Genomic DNA, 18,192 nt, shown 5'->3' with positions numbered 1-18,192 from the left:
TTTAAGATTTCCTTACTATTGCAAAGGTCTAATTAGTTTTACTATACCAATAAATATTATATGTTTCCTATATGTGAAATCCTTCGTACAAGACCTATTGCTGTTCCTTATTATTTAGTGCTTAAAAAATATCTGTTTGATCCATGTATGCAAAAAAAGAAGGAAAAAAAAAACAACTTGTGTCATTTGGTTTTACTTGTAAGCCAGAGTATAGAGCTGTCAAACACTGCTTTTTATGAAAAGAGTAATTAACTTATTTATGGATTTGTAAAGTACACATTTGAATACCAAAAGAGAGAAGAAAATACGAAAAGTTGAAATTGTCAAAAGGAAAACTTCTACAGAAAGGTCTAATAAAGAGGTTTATGGTGCGTTCACACCTACAGGATCTGCAGCTGATTTTCTGCAGCAGATTTCATTTAAATAACTGAAAATAGCATCAAATCTGCTGCAGATCTGCTGCAGATCCGCTGCAGATCCTGTAGGTGTGAACGCACCCTTAATAATTTTTTTTTTATGTAGCACAGCACTTTACAGTTCTGGATTATTCTAAACGTACTTCCAAAGTAAAATCCAAATTTAATATCAGACCAGTGTGCATTGTTTTGGCTGTTGAAAGCCTTTTTCAAGCAGCTGCTTGAAAAAGGCTTTCTATAGCCATAACATATTGAATATGGATTCTACTTTGGAAGTACTGTCCCCATCTTGTTTCTTTTGGATATGTTACCAACCCTCGGCCGGCTTGGTGAGACAGGAACCCACTCTTTACTCTGCATCTAAGTTGTTGCTGCTGTGTGTTACCTTGGCTAAATTTAAAGTATACTTCATTTTTATCATCATGCTGAGGTTATCAACACTGCTTTGGCAGAAATCACAAAAAGGGCCCTTGAACTGCAATGTGTATGCCATATAACATTTGTTGTTTAGCTAGTATTTTAAACAATTTTTTTTGAAGGTTAAGACATATGGACTCATTCACACAAAGAATAATATTATAAGCACTAAAATGGCTAGACCAGTGGGGATAATAAGTATATCTTTTTTAAATAGCCTTTTTTTTGTTTTGTTTTTATTAGAAAATGCATTGTTTTAAAGGAGATTCACGTTTTCCAACCCATTAACAGCATGCACTTCGACCTGCTCCAAGGTTATAAACAGCAGAGTCTTACATTAATTTCCTACTATGTCTTTTTTTTGGCTGTTTGATGTCCATCTTTCAGGGTGGCCACAATTTGCAGTTAAAATAACACCCTTTTTTAAAAAAAAAAATTGAGGGCCATTATTGTACAAATAATGGTTGTTATTAGGGATGGTCCGAACCCGCCGAGGTTCGGGTTCGGCTGAACCCGAACGATCGGCATCAGATTCCCGCTGTCTGGCTGCTCTGTGCAGCGGGCGGATACAGCGGGAGGACAGCCTGGAAAACTGGGATACAGCCTATGGCTATGGCTGTATCCCAGTTTTTCAGGCGTTCCTCCCGCTGGATCCGCCCGCTGAACGGAGCGGGCAGACAGCAGGAATCTTAGCAGAGGGTTCGGGTTCGTACGAACCCTGTCCGAACCAGGTTCGGACCAGCCCCAGTTGTTATAATAGCCAATATTTTACCTCAAAATGATGGCCGTCCTAAAAGATGGCCCCCAAATGGCAAAAAAAAAGAAAATAAATAATGGGAAAATAGCCTTATTCTGAAATGCTTTGGACAAAACTTAATTTAGAAATAATGAAACAGGAAAAGAAATCATGGAATTAGCTTTGGAGGAAGGCAGGGTTTAACACACACACACACACACACATACACACACACACACACTCACACACAGTATTTTAAGCTTTATTTTCATTTTTAAAACTAGGAGTGGGTCCGTAACACAGAAACTCAGATGCAAACCTTTCCATTTTAGTTTTCCCTTGTTTGTAACAAAGCAACTTGTCAGATTTCACTCTGCCAATAATTCTGGGAACAATAAAGCTCATGACAGGTTCCCTTTAAATGCTAATGTGTTGCAAAGTATTAAACTATGTGTGATGAATGTGTGATAAAATGTACTTTTACTTAAAATAAAATATAGAAAGAAAATGGCACGTAATTCTTAAATTCATATCTTCATTTCTGACATTAGTAAAGGAAAAAAAGAAACAGTAATCAGTGTTACATTCTCTGATGAAAAGAAGATCATGGCATGGAAATGTCATACAAAATTTCAAACTTCCATCTGCATTTTCCTATTCTTCATCAATAGAAACATGCTGAGCTGATTAAACAAAATCTTAAATATGAAAGACGCCATTTGCTTTGAAATTAGGTATAAAAGCTCTGATCAAAACATGTTTCCGTCTCCCATGGCTGTGAGACAATGACAATGTTTATGAATAGTTTATTAAGGGTTGTTACATTAATTTCAGGTAAATAGAAAAAAAAACCTTAGATATTATAAAGTTTGACCTATATATTCTGTTTACTCTTTGGTGCATGTAATTATATCATTTTCTCATTAAATAATATTCTGTACCTATAACATTCTCAATTATTATGCTTTTCTAGTTTGCACACATTTAATGTTTTATACAGTACTTCAAACATTTATATATTGAAACTAGAGATGAGGGAATTGATTTGCTCAGTATGAGACTCACAGTGAATGTAGTACAACCTAAGAACTTTTTCTAAGAACAATTTCAGATTTTTTATGTCAGGGAAACATTATGAACATCAGCCAAAAAAGAAAAAAAAAAAAATTTAATCTAGCATAGTATTCCTATGCCCCTAAGTTATATCGGTGCCCAATGCACAGGTGTTAGAATGTGCTACAATACCCTAGGTCCATATTAGCATGGTACTGTCGCTATTAGTTTGCTTACACCACCAGAACTTTGCATTGCTGCTTATAATGCAAAATCTTTTTTTCCTTCTCTCCCCTTCCTTAAATATTATGTTCTCCTGCTGGCCCCCCTACATCACACGACTTGTGCAGTTCCTCTTCCATGTTCTTATATGTCTTGATAAACAATCACAATTATAATAGACCAAAGGTTATACACAGGTTATGTTCACACAGTCTTTTTTTGGCCGTACTGCAGTTGTCTTTTTGGATGGCCGTATTTTGCAAATAACACACGCTATTTGCAAAATATACCCGTATATGATCTCAAAATGACTGTGTCCAAAAAAACGGTCACAAAGCAGCCAACAGTGTGCCATCTTCTTTTCTTGAGACAACATCCTATATCTCTATCCCACCTAGGTAAGACATTTGTAAATGATTATTGTACCAGTCAGTGAACAATTCTCTAACAGATCAACATATTTGGATTTAAACAATGGCCAATGAATTTGGAAATATTGGGGGAAAAAATGGAAACCTAGAATATTGTCGCTAGAAAAACTTAGGATACTTAGAATAAATATATATGTTTATCCTAGGCATGTTTAAATTCATACTCCCACAACACCTCCTGGCATTACTCCTGCAACATCTCCTGGTATTACTCCTACAGCACCTCCTGGCATTGTTTCTTTGAACACTAAAAACATGGCACATACTATGTGTTGGAACTAAGCTCTACACTAGCTCTATCCCTGCTCAAGCAACTATCACTGTCAGGTAACAGACCGCAAGTGAATCAAGCATCAAGTGACCTGGCTCTATATACAGTAAACCCAGTTCACCTGATGCAGCCAGCTACTCACTGCTGTGCTTAAAGCCAACATGGCTGTGGCATAGCAGGATCTCCCAGACCCTTTCCCACATGTTTATTGGCTATTTAAAGCCCCAAATATACAGAGAGGAGACTTTCATTTTTACTCAAGCATCACACAGCCTTTTTACAAGCTTTTTGCATCCCGAGCACCCAAGCAGCAAAAGGTACTTAGTCGAGCATCATGCTTGACCAAGCATGCTCGCTCATCTGTACTTCTGATCTTTCCCCCAGTTAACCTCAGATTGTGGCCCCTTCTTCTTGAGTGTAGTTTTGTATTAAAAACACTTCCTTCATGAACCTTATTTAATCCTTTAACATATTTAAAGGTATTAATCATGTCCTCCCTTTACCGTCTCTCCTCCAGACTATACAGATTCAAATCCTTCTTTCCTGATTTTATGTCATAGACCGTCCACCATTATTGTAGCCCGTCTTTGGACCCATTCTATTCTATTAATATCTTTTTGTTGGTGACATCTCCAAAACTGTGCACAATTTTCCAGATGTGGTCTCACTAGAGCTCTATACAGCAGAATCATAATCTCCCTCTTCCTACTGGTTATACCTCTAGTTGTACAGTCCAGCTTATGGTTAGCTTTCCCTATCATCTGGTTGCACTTGTTGCTCATTTTTAGGCTGTCAGAAATCACAACACCTAAATCCTTTTCTTGAAGTCCTAAATGCTTCACTTGAAATGACAATACAAATAACTGAATAAAAAATTTAGGAACTGCTGACAGTGGATGATGCCCAATTCAAAGTGAATCTCTCAGCTCTATTTGCTGATAAAAGTGGTATACATTGATGGATAGCTGAGTATAAAAGCAAACTGTACCTCCCCTGGAACTAATGTTGGCTACAAAACTTAGAAAATCTCCTTTATATTACTTAGCCAAGTGTCAAGGAGACCGAGGCGAGCTGGCTCACACCTCCCAGTCCCTGCTTGACTGATGTACAGTACACAGCTCTTTATGTCAAGCAAGAAGTGGCTGGGATCTGAAGGCTAGTAGTAGTCCTCAACTCCATAGTGTTTGAGAAAATTAGTTTCCTTTCTTAGGGATACACCTACTTACAGTTCCATTTGTAGCTATATTCTGTCAGTGTGAGGGTATGTCCACACTACAATATCCCGGCGAATCACCCGCTCTGTATTCTGCAGCTTGCCCCCGCTAGTGGCTGGGCGCATCTCTGCTGGTCCGGCAGATTCCGCTGTCTGCCTGAAGAAGTGTTCACATACCCTTAGAGGTAAAAGACTCCCTGCTGTGGGGCTCTATTTTGGTATGGATTTCTATATTTGAAATCCCTCATTGCGGTTGATGTGTTGCCTACAGATCTTGTCCATATCTGGCACTATCTAAATTGATTAGTATATTGCTAAATTTTGACTAGAGAGCATGATTTTATAGAGCACATTTTGGATAGCTCTATACTCCAAAAAATACAGGGTAAATAATATGAATAAATGCCACGATTATGTAAACTGGCTAAAAACAATACAAAATAAAACTTTCTACAGTTTGTTGATATGTCCTCCCGTTACTGAGATATGAGTTTATAGTTTGACAGGTCATACAGTGGGGACGAACTGGGGGCAAAGCCTAAGGGGAGTCCCTCATGACAGGGATTTGACAGGAAAGGAATTAGGGGGTTAGAGTAAAGTGTAAGAGGCAGACTGGGACAAGCAATGGAGGGGTGGAGTGATGGTGGGGGGTAGTCCCTGGGGGTATAAACAGTGGGGGTGATTGGGCAGAGAGGGGAGGGGGAGGAGTAACATAGGGGGGACAGGTTATATAGGTCAGCTCCACAGGGGGTTGGCAGCCATTTTAGGTAAAGCAGTGGTGAAGATCTGTTAGTTGTAGTAGTACACCTGCTTACCTGATGGAGTCCATAGACGGGTTGCTGCAACAGTTGAGGAGAGAGGCTGATGTTCGGGGCCAGGAGTGGCTGCAGACGCAGATCCGTGGTCTGCTGGGGTCTGGGGTCGCCGCGCCGCCAGCGGCGTCCCCCGCAAATCGCACTAGGAGGTCCCGGCCTCCTGAGAGGCTTAGTCCCGAGGTGACCCCTCGAGTTCGGCGCCGAATCGGGAGCCCCTCACGGGACCCTCCGGGCTCTGCCACGGGTCGGAATCCCTCCTCCCGGCGTGCAGGGTCCGGGAGGAATCCCACCACCAGGCGGGACTCGCAACCGAGGGGGGAGGTCGGCCCCCCTCCGTCAGGAGACGGCGTTGGAGCTGCGGTGAGTGGAACGGCTGGCCCTGCTCGGCGCGGTGGAGTCCGGAGGCCAGCTCGGCGTGGGGCCGGTGCGGAGCGAGGCAGCAGGGGTCGGATGCGGGAGCCACGGTCGGTGGCTTCCCGGCGGCGGGACGACGAGGAGCAGGCTTCGCCTGGCTCCGCCTCCAGCGGCCATGATTCGGCCAGGGATGAGCGGCGCTCTCCGATGACGCAGATGCAGGGGCGGGGCCGCCAGGTCCGGGCAGAAGAGGCACGTCACCAGTCGTCGCCAGAAGTGGGGAATGACGCAGGTGGTCCGTGTCCGGGATCCGGTTCGGCCGCTGTTGGGACGTCTGGGCCCAGACAGCAGGGTGAGTACAGCACTTTCATGTTGCCTGCGATGCCGTTAGGGGGGGGATGGGGGCGGGACCAGGTCAGGATGGACAGCTTGCGGGTCTGGCAGGGTTATTGAGTGGGTTGCGGGATGTGTTGGAGGGGTTGACTGCAAGGGGGGTGGGGAGCGGGTCCCCGGTCGGCTTGGGCCGGGGGTGGCGTGTCGGGTGGTGGGGGGGGCTTGGTTCGGTCAGCTGGTGCAAATTGTGGGTCAGCTGGGCCGTCCTCCCTGACAACGGAGCACGGGGGGGGGGCTGGGTGCGCAAGGGGATGTGGGGGCAGGAGTGTCTGGGAGCGCCGGGGGGTTAGTGGAGACTGGGGTTTTGGGGTCTGCGGTGGCCGGGACCAGGGGGGCGGAGGTCCCTCCGGCGGGGGACAAGGCAGTGGATGGGGATGGAGAATTTGTGCGGCTGGGGGACGTTGCAAAAGGGGAAGTCTATGTATGCTTTGAAGGGCCCTTAGGGGCTCATTTGAAGCCGGAAGTCAGGGAGAAGATATGGAGAGGAGAATACGTGGAGATCTTTTCCCTGTTGCCCTTAGAAAAATTTAACCTTGACAAGGTTATGCCTTCAGAGGAGAAGGACAAGGAGGAAAAGAAGAGGTATCGGTTGATACCTCGGACTTTCGCTAATTGGCTGCAAGCCTTTTCCATACTTGCGAGCGTTGTTGGGGAAAAAGCGCCGGATAACTGTTGTGGGCTGTTCTGTTACCTAGATGCGATAGGGGAGGCCTACAGGGTGTACGGGGGCCAGGCTTGGCTTCGGTACGATGAACAGTTTCGGCAGAAGAAGGCCTTGCGGCCCAACATTCGTTGGGATCATAAGGACATAGGCCTGTGGTTAAGAGTTACGGCGCCGGTGCGGGCGGGGGGTGGGGGACAGTCCTTTCCAGGGTCCGCCGGAGGTTCCAGCCAGCCCGGGCATTCGGGGGCGGTGCAGCGGGGGCTGTGCTTCCTCTTTAACGAGGGGGCATGTAAATTTGGGGCAAAGTGCAAGTTCAAGCACGAATGCTCCTTTTGTGGGGGGTCTCACGGAGCGTCACGCTGTTTTAAGAAAAACAAGCAGCCAGGCGGCAGGGATGCTGCTGGAAAAGGGGGTGACGCCGGTGCGTCTGGCAGCAATGCAGGGTTATCTAAGTAGATACCCGGACAAGGCGGCAGCACAGTTGCTTAAGGATGGTTTCTCTCAGGGCTTTCGGATTCCGTCGGATGGGGGTGTGGGGGGTAGGGCAGGACACAATTTGAGATCGGCGGCTGATCATCCGGAGGTGGTGACGGAAAAATTGGGGAAGGAAGTAGGTTTGGGTCGGATGGCAGGGCCTTTCCGGGACCCTCCGTTTGTGCAGCTGCGGGTTTCTCCCTTGGGGGTGGTGCCGAAGAAAGAAACGAATAAGTTTCGGCTGATTCACCACCTGTTACACCCCAGGGGCGCGTCGGTGAACGATGGGATAGATCCTGAGCTCTGCTCGGTGGTTTATACATCGTTTGATGAGGCGTTGCGGTGGGTGCGTTTTTATGGGCAGGGGGCCCTGTTGGCAAAAGTGGACGTGGAAGCGGCATTTCGGCTGCTTCCCGTACATTCTGAGTCCATGCCTTTGTTGGGTTGTTTTTGGGAGGGTGGGTTTTATGTTGACCGCTGTTTGCCTATGGGCTGCTCGCTCTCTTGCGCGTACTTCGAGACGTTCAGCACGTTCTTGGAGTGGGCGGTACGAGAGGAGTCCGGGGTCCGGTCACTCATCCACTATCTGGATGATTTTCTGTGCATAGGTCCGGCTGGATCGGGGGGGTGTTCGGTGTTGCTGCACACGTTGGAAAAGCTTTTTGCGGCGTTTGGGGTTCCGTTGGCGACGGAGAAGACGGAGGGGCCGGTCACCGCGTTGAATTTCCTGGGGATTCGGATCGACACGGTGCGCATGGAATTCAGCTTGCCGGACGAGAAGTTGGTGGACTTGAGGGAGGAGGTCAGGAGGGCTCGGAGGTTGCGTAAACTGACCCTGAAGGAGTTGCAATCCCTGCTCGGCAAGCTGAATTCCGCGTGTCGGATCATGCCCATGGGGCGGGTTTTTTGCCGGCGTCTGGCTCAGGCGACGTCGGGCATTAGGTCCCCTCATCATTATGTGCGGTTGCGGCAGGAGTTGCGGGATGACTTGGGGGTGTGGGACTCGTTCTTGGACACTTACAATGGGCGGTCCCTGCTGGAGGCAGTAGTCGATGCGCCGGATTTTGAACTTTTTACGGATGCAGCGGGCGTTGGGGGTTTTGGGGCCTTTTTGCAGGGAGGTTGGTGTGTAGGTTTGTGGCCGGAGTGGTGGGTCAGGGCGGGGCATGTGCGCAATCTGACCTTACTCGAACTGTTCCCCATTGTGGTGGCGGTTTCCATTTGGGGGAACAGGTTCAGGAATAGAAGGGTGCGGTTCCACTGTGACAACATGAGTGTGGTTTCGGCAATTAATGGGTTGACAGCGTCATCGCCCCCGGTGGTGTGGCTCTTGCAGCACCTGGTGCTGCGCTGCTTGTCGTTGAATGCATGGGTGACGGCGGTTCATGTTCCGGGAGAATGTAACTCGATTGCCGATGCTCTCTCTCGTTCACAGTGGGAACGCTTCCGTGCTCTGGCCCCGGGTGCGAACGAGGAAGGGGATCCTTTTCCAGCGGAGTTGTGGAGTCTGCCCTTCGGTCGGCTGGACGGCTGATCAGGGAGTCGGTAACGCCGGGCACTTGGGCGGGGTATGAGGCAGCATGGTTGCAATGGTCGGAATGGCAGAGAAGTTGGGGAGAGTCAAGGGAAGGGGACCTGGGGTTTTTGTTGCTAGTGGGGCACTGCCGGGAGGAGGGCTGGTCGGTATCTCGTTTGAATAAGTTGTTGGCTGGGGTGGCTTTTGGGTGCAAACTGCGGGGCCTTCAGGATATTATCAAGTCGTTTTTGGTTCGACAGGCGGTTAGGGGTTTCAGGAAAGGGTACAGGGCGTGCGATCGTCGACGCCCGGTGTCCTTTCAGATGCTAGGGGTGGTGGGGGATTGTTTGGGGGATGTGTGTAGGTCACTGGAGGAGGCCAGGTTATTTAGAGTGGCTTTTTCACTGGCCTTTTTCGGGGCCCTTCGCATTGGGGAGTTGGTCAGTCCGTCAACATCGGTCCCGGGCGGGTTACTTTTGGAGGATGTGGATTGTTATGATGACAGGGTTGAGTTCCGAATCCGGAGGTCAAAGACAGACCAGTTGGGGAGGGGCAAGAGAGTGGTGTTGTTCGGTGTGCCAGGGTCTCGGATGTGTCCGGTAGTGTGTTTGAGGGAGTATGGTCTCGCGAGGGGTGTTCCTGGGCCGCTGTTGCGTCATGGGGATGGATCATTTTTATCGCGGTTTCAATTTTTCGCGGTGTTTCGGAAGGGTTTGGGGGCAGTTGGTTTGAGCCCCAAGTATTATAGTGGACATTCTTTTAGAATTGGGGCTGCTACGGAGGCGGCGCTGTGGGGCCTGAGTGAAGATGTGGTGCGCAAAATTGGCAGGTGGGAATCCCGACGCTTTCGTTCCTACATTCGCCCCGAGCGTGTGTAGGGAATAGGTAGGAAGGGGTTGTTTTAAGTTGTTCCGTGATTTAGTTTTTGGTTTTTGTTTCCTCAGGTCCCGCACCGTGTTTAATATGGATCATGGGCCACTCCTATGTCCGTTGGGGAGCCCTGCGAGCGGGGGTGCGGCCGGATGGCAGACAGCTGGGGGTCCCCCGCGCGGAGGCGGTAATACGGTGGCTGGGGCGGGGGAGCATGAGGTGGAAGGGGGTCCTGCCGGATTTCCATAAGTATGTGAGACTGGACAGAGTGCCTGATATTCTGCTGTTACATGTGGGAGGGAATGATTTGGGGTCTCGTCCCATTCGGGAGCTGGTTGCTGACATGAAGTTCGATATGTTGAGGTTGTGGTCCATGTGTCCGAAACTTGTGACAATATGGTCTGATATTGTGCCTCGCAAGCGGTGGGAGGGGGCTCGCTCAGTAGCCAGTATTGACAAGGCGCGCATTAAAGTTAATAGGGCTATGGCGCGCTTCATGGCAAGGAACGGGGCGGTGGCCATCCGGCATACTTATCTGGAGAAGGGTGAGGGTGCTTATTGGCGCAGGGACGGGGTTCACTTGAACGCCATTGGGACGGATATGTGGACCCTATCTCTTAGAGATGGAATTGATGTGGCACTGCGGGTGTGGCGGGACGCCAACACCTAAGGAGGTCAGGCGTTGTCGTCTGTGGCGGTGGGGGTCCTCGGGGTTGGTGTCGGTGGAGAAAAATTTGGTGTGATGGGAGGGGACCGTGGAGTGGTTCCGGACTCCCTGGGCCTATGGAGAAGGTTATGGCCGGGCGGCAATAGTTAGCCACTGGCTTAAGGGGATACGACCTCCATAAGAGGAAGTTACAGTGGCCCTGCACTCCGGGTGTTAGTTGGTGTCTCTGGGTTAAGTGCTCGTCGGCCAGAGGCAAATCCTGGGTGCGGGGGGGAGGAAAGTTTGGCAAAAGCCGCCTGTGGGGTTTTTGGGGCTCCGAGGACCGCCCCGTCGAGTAGTAATAGATACATTGGAGTTTGGGTATATATATTTGTTATATAACTGTTATATATATTTGTTATATTTATTGGTTAATTTTATGAGGATGTTATAATAAACGGCTGCTGTGGCCATTAAATCCAGAAGTTGTCTGTGGTTTTTCGGGGGGGGGGGGGGGGGGGGGGTTACCAGGGGAAGGGGTGGGAGGGGGTGGTGTTTTAGGGTAAAGGGGTTCTATGGAGAGCCTTGTCAATACCCTGGTCATGATCGCTGCCAATACAACTAATTGTAGGGCGATTGTGTGACTATTCTTGAGTTCATGGTGGTCCTGATAAACTGTACTAACCTGATCAATTTTATATATCTTGCTTATTTGTGTTATATTTTAATACACAGAAACAGAAAATACATAAGAATAAAATCTGCAAAGGGTAATTTACAGAGTTTAATCTTTCTGTCTTTTTATCATTGCAGTTCCGGGATAAAACTGTTATAGTAGTATAGTGTTTTTTGGATCACAGACTATTCAATGACTATAAAGTTATAAAGCTTAACCTTTAATAGAACTACAAATTAGTTAATAAGAATTGAGTCTATGTCATAGTAGAAGGTCAGTAAGAAGCAATACCAGGAATATCCGACTTGTTCTGGCTTTAAGCAAAGGAGATTATTAATGTTATTTAGAGCTGTATTTATGTAAAAATAGGAAGGATTGCTATAGTTTAGACTGAAAGGCTCATTTATATACACAAATACTTTCTTTTAATGTAGAAAATATGGAAATCACTGGATACATTTGAAAAATCAGCATACACAATGAGATATCAACCGAGAGGAATAGGTGAAGGATGATGGTCAGTGATCATCTGCTGCTAGATAAATTTTGATTGTCAATCAGAGATGAAACAGAGAACTCTTTTTCCATTTTATAACACACAAATGAGCTGCTGATTATTTTAAACATGCTGATGCAGGAAAACATTGAATCATTTGTAATGTACAAAAGTGTAGAAAAACTGAGTTGGGCACTTGGCACAGTGTTTTATCAAAATAGCATTATATTATTTGTGATTGTACAGGACTGTAGGCAATATTACCAAGTTAGTCTAAATTACAGAATTATCACAGTAGTACTGGAATACCCTACTTTGTGTATCAAACAGCAAATTTACTACCATGATATAATATTTATATTCCAGGTTAAGAACAGCATGCACCAGCGCTGAAAAAACCAGTGGTACCTGAAAAACCTAGCCTGCTCATCCTGTGCAACTCCTGTTTTTGCTTCCTTTCATTCTTGTTTCTCCATACCTCTTTATTAGAGATGAGCGAGCATTAAAATGTTTTAAAGGGGTTGTGCGGTGCTAAAAAAATTATTCATTATTATACAACTTTGTAATGTATGTTATGTCTGTGAATCGCCCGCTTCCCCGTGTCCCACCACTCCCGCCCGTGTACCCGGAAGTGTGTGGTGCATTATACATTACCTGATCCGTGTCGAGCCAGTCCGCCATCTTGTGCCAAAAGTACTCTTCGGACGGACGAATCCCTGCCGCCGCCCCCCCTCCGCCGCGTCATAACTGTGCTCAGCCGCGATTGGCTGAGCACAGTTATGCTCAGCCAATCGCGGCTTAGCGGCTGATGATGCTCGGGACTCCTCTGAATTCTGGTGAAGACTTGAAGAAAACCATGTCAGCAACTCCCTTAAGCTTCAAAACCTCCAAATGGGGTCCATGCATTTCAGCAACTGCTAATGTTTGTTAATGAATAATGGTGCGTTTACACCGAGAGATTTATCTGACAGATTTTTGAAGCCAAAGCCAAGAACAAACTATAAACAGGGTGCAGGTCATAAAGGAAAGACTGAGATTCCCTGTCTTTTCAAGTCCATTCCTGACTTTGGCTTCCAAAATTGGTCAGATAAATCTGCCTGTGTAAACGCACCATAAGTGGAACTACTTTCTATCATTAGGGTTGCTTCTGCCATGAGGCCAAATGAGTTTATTGCCTGCAGATAATAGCTGGACACAGACGAAGAATGCAAGAACTGCTATCACTACCGCTTTGTATGAAGCACAAAGTGTAATGGTAGTATGACCATGAATAACATCACCATGAGTTGTCACAATGCATTGACTCTTCTATAGGTCAGGTACTTTTATTATTTATTCCTCAAGATACAATAAAGATTGAAGAATAGTATACACACTGGTGGAATTAGAAACTTAAAAATTTTGCTGTCTTATCCTCACCAAGGATAAAAGGTAATGCGCCTGACCCAGGTGGAGCTAGATTGTGTGTTAGAACTTATTATAAGCTGCAGGTTTTCTGCACACACGTTTGAAGGGAAGGGATGGGGCAGTGTGAGCACTGGGGGGACGGGGGTGCCATTTCAGGTTTTGCCTCAGACCACAGAAAACCTAGAATTGTCACTGTCCATGGTTACAGTCCTAAGCTGGCTTTTAAAAATGATGGCCTATCACAGCACTGGAAACAAACCTTCATATGTAAAAACTGATTTATCGGGGGGCGGAGCAAGCCACCAATGTGAGCAGACGTACATGTTACATAGTTACATAGTTACATAGTTAATACGGTTGAAAAAAGACACATGTCCATCAAGTTCAACCAAGGAGGGGATGGATACAGGGAAGGGGGAGGGGTGATAGGTTCTATACATATGCATTTATATTATTTTGGTCTAAGAACTTGTCTAGCCCTGTTTTGAAGCCCTCTACTGTTTTTGCTGTGACCAGATCCTGTGGTAGACTGTTCCACAGATTCACAGTTCTCATGGTAAAGAAGGCTTGTCGCCTCCGGAGGTTGAACCTTTTTTTCTCCAGGCGGAGGCAGTGCCCCCTTGTCCTTTGAGGGGGTTTTACCTGGAAGATCTTTTCCCCATATGTCTTGTAGGGGCCATTTATATATTTAAATAAATTAATCATATCTCCCCTTAAACGTCTCTTCTCCAGACTAAACAAATGTAATTCTTTTAATCTCTCCTCATAACTAAGATGCTCCATTCCCCTTATTAGTTTAGTTGCCCGTCTTTGTACCCTCTCCAGCTCTAGAACATCTTTTTTATGAATCGGATTCCAAAACTGGACGGCATACTCCAGATGAGGACGCACCAAAGCTTTATAAAGCGGTAATATTATATCCCTGTCCCGTGAGTCCATGCCTGTTTTAATGCATGACAATATCCTGCTGGCCTTAGAAGCAGCTGACTGACATTGTGTGCTGTTCTGTAGTCTATTATCTACAAGTATACCCAGATCCTTCTCCATCAGCGACTCTCCCAGAGTAACTCCCCCCAGGACATATGATGCATGCGGGTTATTAGTACCCAGGTGCATAACTTTACATTTATCCTCATTGAACCTCATTTGCCAAGTGGACGCCCAAACACTCAGTGTGTCTAAGTCATCCTGTAACATCTGCACATCCTCCATAGACTGTACTGTACTACAAAGCTTGGTGTCATCTGCAAAGATAGAAACATTGCTGTTAATTCCATTCTCAATATCATTAATAAACAAGTTAAACAGAAGAGGGCCCAGTACTGACCCTTGGGGTACACCACTTATTACCGGGGACCATTCGGAGTAGGAATCATTGACCACCACTCTCTGGGTACGATTATTAAGCCAGTTTTCAATCCAGTTACACATTAAATTTTCCAAACCGATAGAATTTAACTTACCCATCAGACGCCCATGAGGAACTGTGTCAAACGCTTTTGCAAAATCCAGGTACACGATATCCACAGCCGTGCCGCCATCCAGGCTTCTACTTACCTCTTCATAGAAACATATCAGGTTGGTTTGACAGCTTCTGTCCTTAGTAAAGCCATGCTGGTTATCACTTATAATACTATTAGCCACTACATATTCCTGGATGTAGTCCCTTATAAGCCCCTCAAATAGTTTCCCCACAATGGACGTTAAGCTTACGGGTCTATAGTTACCTGGGGAAGTTCGAGAGCCCTTTTTGAAGATTGGCATTACATTTGCCTTACGCCAGTCCCTCGGCACAATACCAGTAAGCAAAGAATCACGGAATATTTCATACAAGGGTAGTGAAATTACAGTACTGAGTTCCCTAAGAACTCTGGGGTGCAATCCATCAGGCCCTGGAGCTTTGGTTACATTGAGTTTGTTTAATTTATCTTGGACCATATCTATAGTAAACCAGTTCAGTACATTACATGTGTTAGCAGCACTGGCCCCACCCACCTCAGTACTGGCCCCACCCACCACAGCTCCATCCTCTTTTGTATATACAGAACTGAAGAACTTATTAAGTAACTCAGCTGTCTCCTGATCCCCAGTTATTAATTCCCCTTCACCATTATTTAGGGGTCCTACATGCTCTGACCTTGGTTTTTTTGCATTAATATATTTGAAGAATTTTTTGGGGTTTCTTTTGCTTTCTATAGCTACCTGCCTTTCATTGTGAATTTTTGCTGCTTTTATTACATTTTTACAGGTTTTGTTGACTTCTTTGTAATGTTTAAATGCTACAGCTGACCCCTCTGATTTATATTTTTTGAATGCCCCTTTTTTCTCATTTATAGCCCTTCTAACCTCGGTTGTAAGCCATGTGGGATTGGATTTTAACCGTTTATATTTGTTACCCATAGGAATATATTTGGCAGTACAGTTATTTAATGTGGATTTGAAGATTTCCCATTTATTAGCTGTATCAGTATGTGACAGCAGCCGCCCCCAGTCTATGCCCTGAAGTTCAGCCCTTAACCCAGGAAAATTGGCCCTTTTAAAATTAAGAGTTTTTGCCCTCCCAACATGTTTTTCTTTTCTACACTTTAAGCTAAAAGTCACTATATTGTGGTCACTATTCCCCAGGTGTTCATGGACAGTGACATCCCCAACCAGCTCAGCGTTGTTAGAAATAACCAGATCCAACAAGGCATCACTTCTAGTTGGCTCCTCCACAAACTGGCCCAGAAAATTATCCTGCAGGAGGTTAAGAAATTCCCTCCCCTTTGTGGTTTTAGCTGAACCGTGACCCCAATCTATATCTGGGTAGTTGAGGTCCCCCATTACCACTACTGTCCCCTCCCGGGCAGCCCGCTCTATTTGTCTATTTAACTGGCCATCTACCTCCTCAGTAATGTTGGGGGGTCTATAGATTACACCAAGAATAATTTTTTCACTCTTTACCTCCTTCTGTAGTTCTACCCATAATGCTTCCACATCATCACAGTCATCTCCCACTATTGCATCTTTTACATGTGGTGAGCTCCGTCCACACAGCCGACAATTCAGCCTGTAATCCGCCTTGCCTGCCGAATTTTTATATGGGGAAGACGTCCAAGGCACCCCTACAACAACCCGACCCTGCTGCTCACCCGAAATTGGGCCGTCGGACCCTGGACTGGTACCTGCTCCCGGGCCCTGCTGTATCCCGGCGCTCCCCGCCTCACCTCAGGAGACCGCGTCGCTGCCTGGACCGGGATCATTGCCGGTCTACTGGATCCCAGCTGCCAGCACTCAGATCGGGCTCCCCGGACGCAGGCGCCCCCTCCTCGTGGACCCCAGCGGGCGGCAGGTTAGGGGCGGTGGGGGAGAGCGCTGAGGAGGCGACGAGCGGTGAAGAGCGGGCGCCATCTTGTCCCAGCTCTCCTGCAGACCCCGGCCTTCTGGAGGGAGAAGCACCACCTAGGGGGAACCCCCAGCAGACCTACAACTTGCGGACACTCACCTCCCGCCCTGGAGTGCTAGGCCCGACCGGCTTCTCCCCGCTGTCTCAGCCCGTCTCTGACCTGGGGCCGGCAACAGTGAGTACTGAGGGGACCACGTGTGAGGAGGGTCAGGCGCCATCTTGCGCCAGCAGCGGAGCAGCGCTATCCCCCCTAGCAGACAACCTGCAGCCACTCTTCAGACCGGCTGCATGTCCCATAGCCTACGCAGCCCCCCCTGACTGCTCGGCCTTTCCCCTTGGGACACTACCCAACGTCCGGGAGCCCGGTTCCTACTCACACCGTCTACTTGACCCTCCTGAGGTTCAGCAGGGCTCCCAGGACCTATTTGGGGACACTCAGCTAGCTCCAACGCCTGCAACGAACTTTCCGGGGCCTGTTGCCTGCACTACTGCTGCTATGTCTGCAGCTCCCAAACCCCCCAGAGGGGATAAAACCAGACCGCAGAAAGCCTTGCAGAGGCCCCATAAGCAGAAACATAAGGGGACCCAAAATAGTGCTGCGGCACTACTCCCTGACCAGTGGTCGCAGCAGGGGGACTCTGACTCCGATTCCTCTCACCCGGATCCTCAGTCTAAGCACGATATGCAACGGCTACTATCCCAACTACCCACTAAAAGTGATTTTGAGGCTCTCGTTACTAAAGTACAAAATGCATGCAGGGCGGAAATTTCTGAGTTGCGGAAGGACATGCAACATATTACTTCCAGGGTAGAGACTCTAGAAAACGAACAAGATCACTCCCGATCCTATACGGCCCAGCTACGGGACACCGTTGCTCTCCAAGCTACAGCTTTGAACGACATGCAGCGCCATTTAGAAGACCTCGATAATCGAGGTAGGCGCAACAACATTCGTGTGAGGGGCCTCCCTGAGGCCACGCAGGCTGAAGACTTACATGAGACACTAGAAGCTATCTTTAATAGTATCCTGGGGGAACGTCCGAGTCATAAAATCAAGTTGGACAGAGCCCATCGGGCTTTGAGGCCGAGGGCCGCTGCGGGCTCTCCGAGAGATGTTATTTGCTGTGTCCATGATTATACCTTGAAAGAGCGCATTATGCAGAAATCTCGCCAGCTCAAAGACTTTGACTTCGATGGCGCTCCTGTTCAGCTTTATCCTGACTTATCCTGGCTCACCCTACAAAAGAGACGCTGCTTACGCCCCCTCCTGGCGATCCTCCGTGACCATCAAGCCACCTACCGCTGGAGCTTTCCCTTTGCCTTGGTAGCGCGTAGAGACAGCAGATCTGCCACCCTCAAAGACCTCAGCGACCTCGAAGCTTTCTGCGCCTCTCTGGAAATCCCCACGCCTAAACTTGTGGACTGGACTCTCGCTACCCCTCCACACCCCCCTCCAACAGTATGGCAGGCTGTATCACAGAAGCGGCGCAGATTCCCACCTCACACTCCCTCTCCCCCAGCCGGTGGCCCACATGGCCACCCCCCATGAACTGTGTTGTGATATCCTTTATTTCCTTTGGCAGGCAATCTACTGTTTATATTTTTCTCTCAAAAGGCTGTACTCTAACATAATCCTAAGCTATATAGCTGTGTGGACGAGATCCACAATGTCATTGACACTATATTTTCCTTAAGTTTGATCCTTGTTGGCTCCTCCCTTACCCCCCTGGGGCTTTC

Source organism: Dendropsophus ebraccatus, chromosome 5, assembly GCF_027789765.1.
Source record: "Dendropsophus ebraccatus isolate aDenEbr1 chromosome 5, aDenEbr1.pat, whole genome shotgun sequence".
In the NCBI taxonomy this organism is placed as follows: domain Eukaryota; kingdom Metazoa; phylum Chordata; class Amphibia; order Anura; family Hylidae; genus Dendropsophus; species Dendropsophus ebraccatus.
This window is presented reverse-complemented; position numbering follows the sequence as displayed.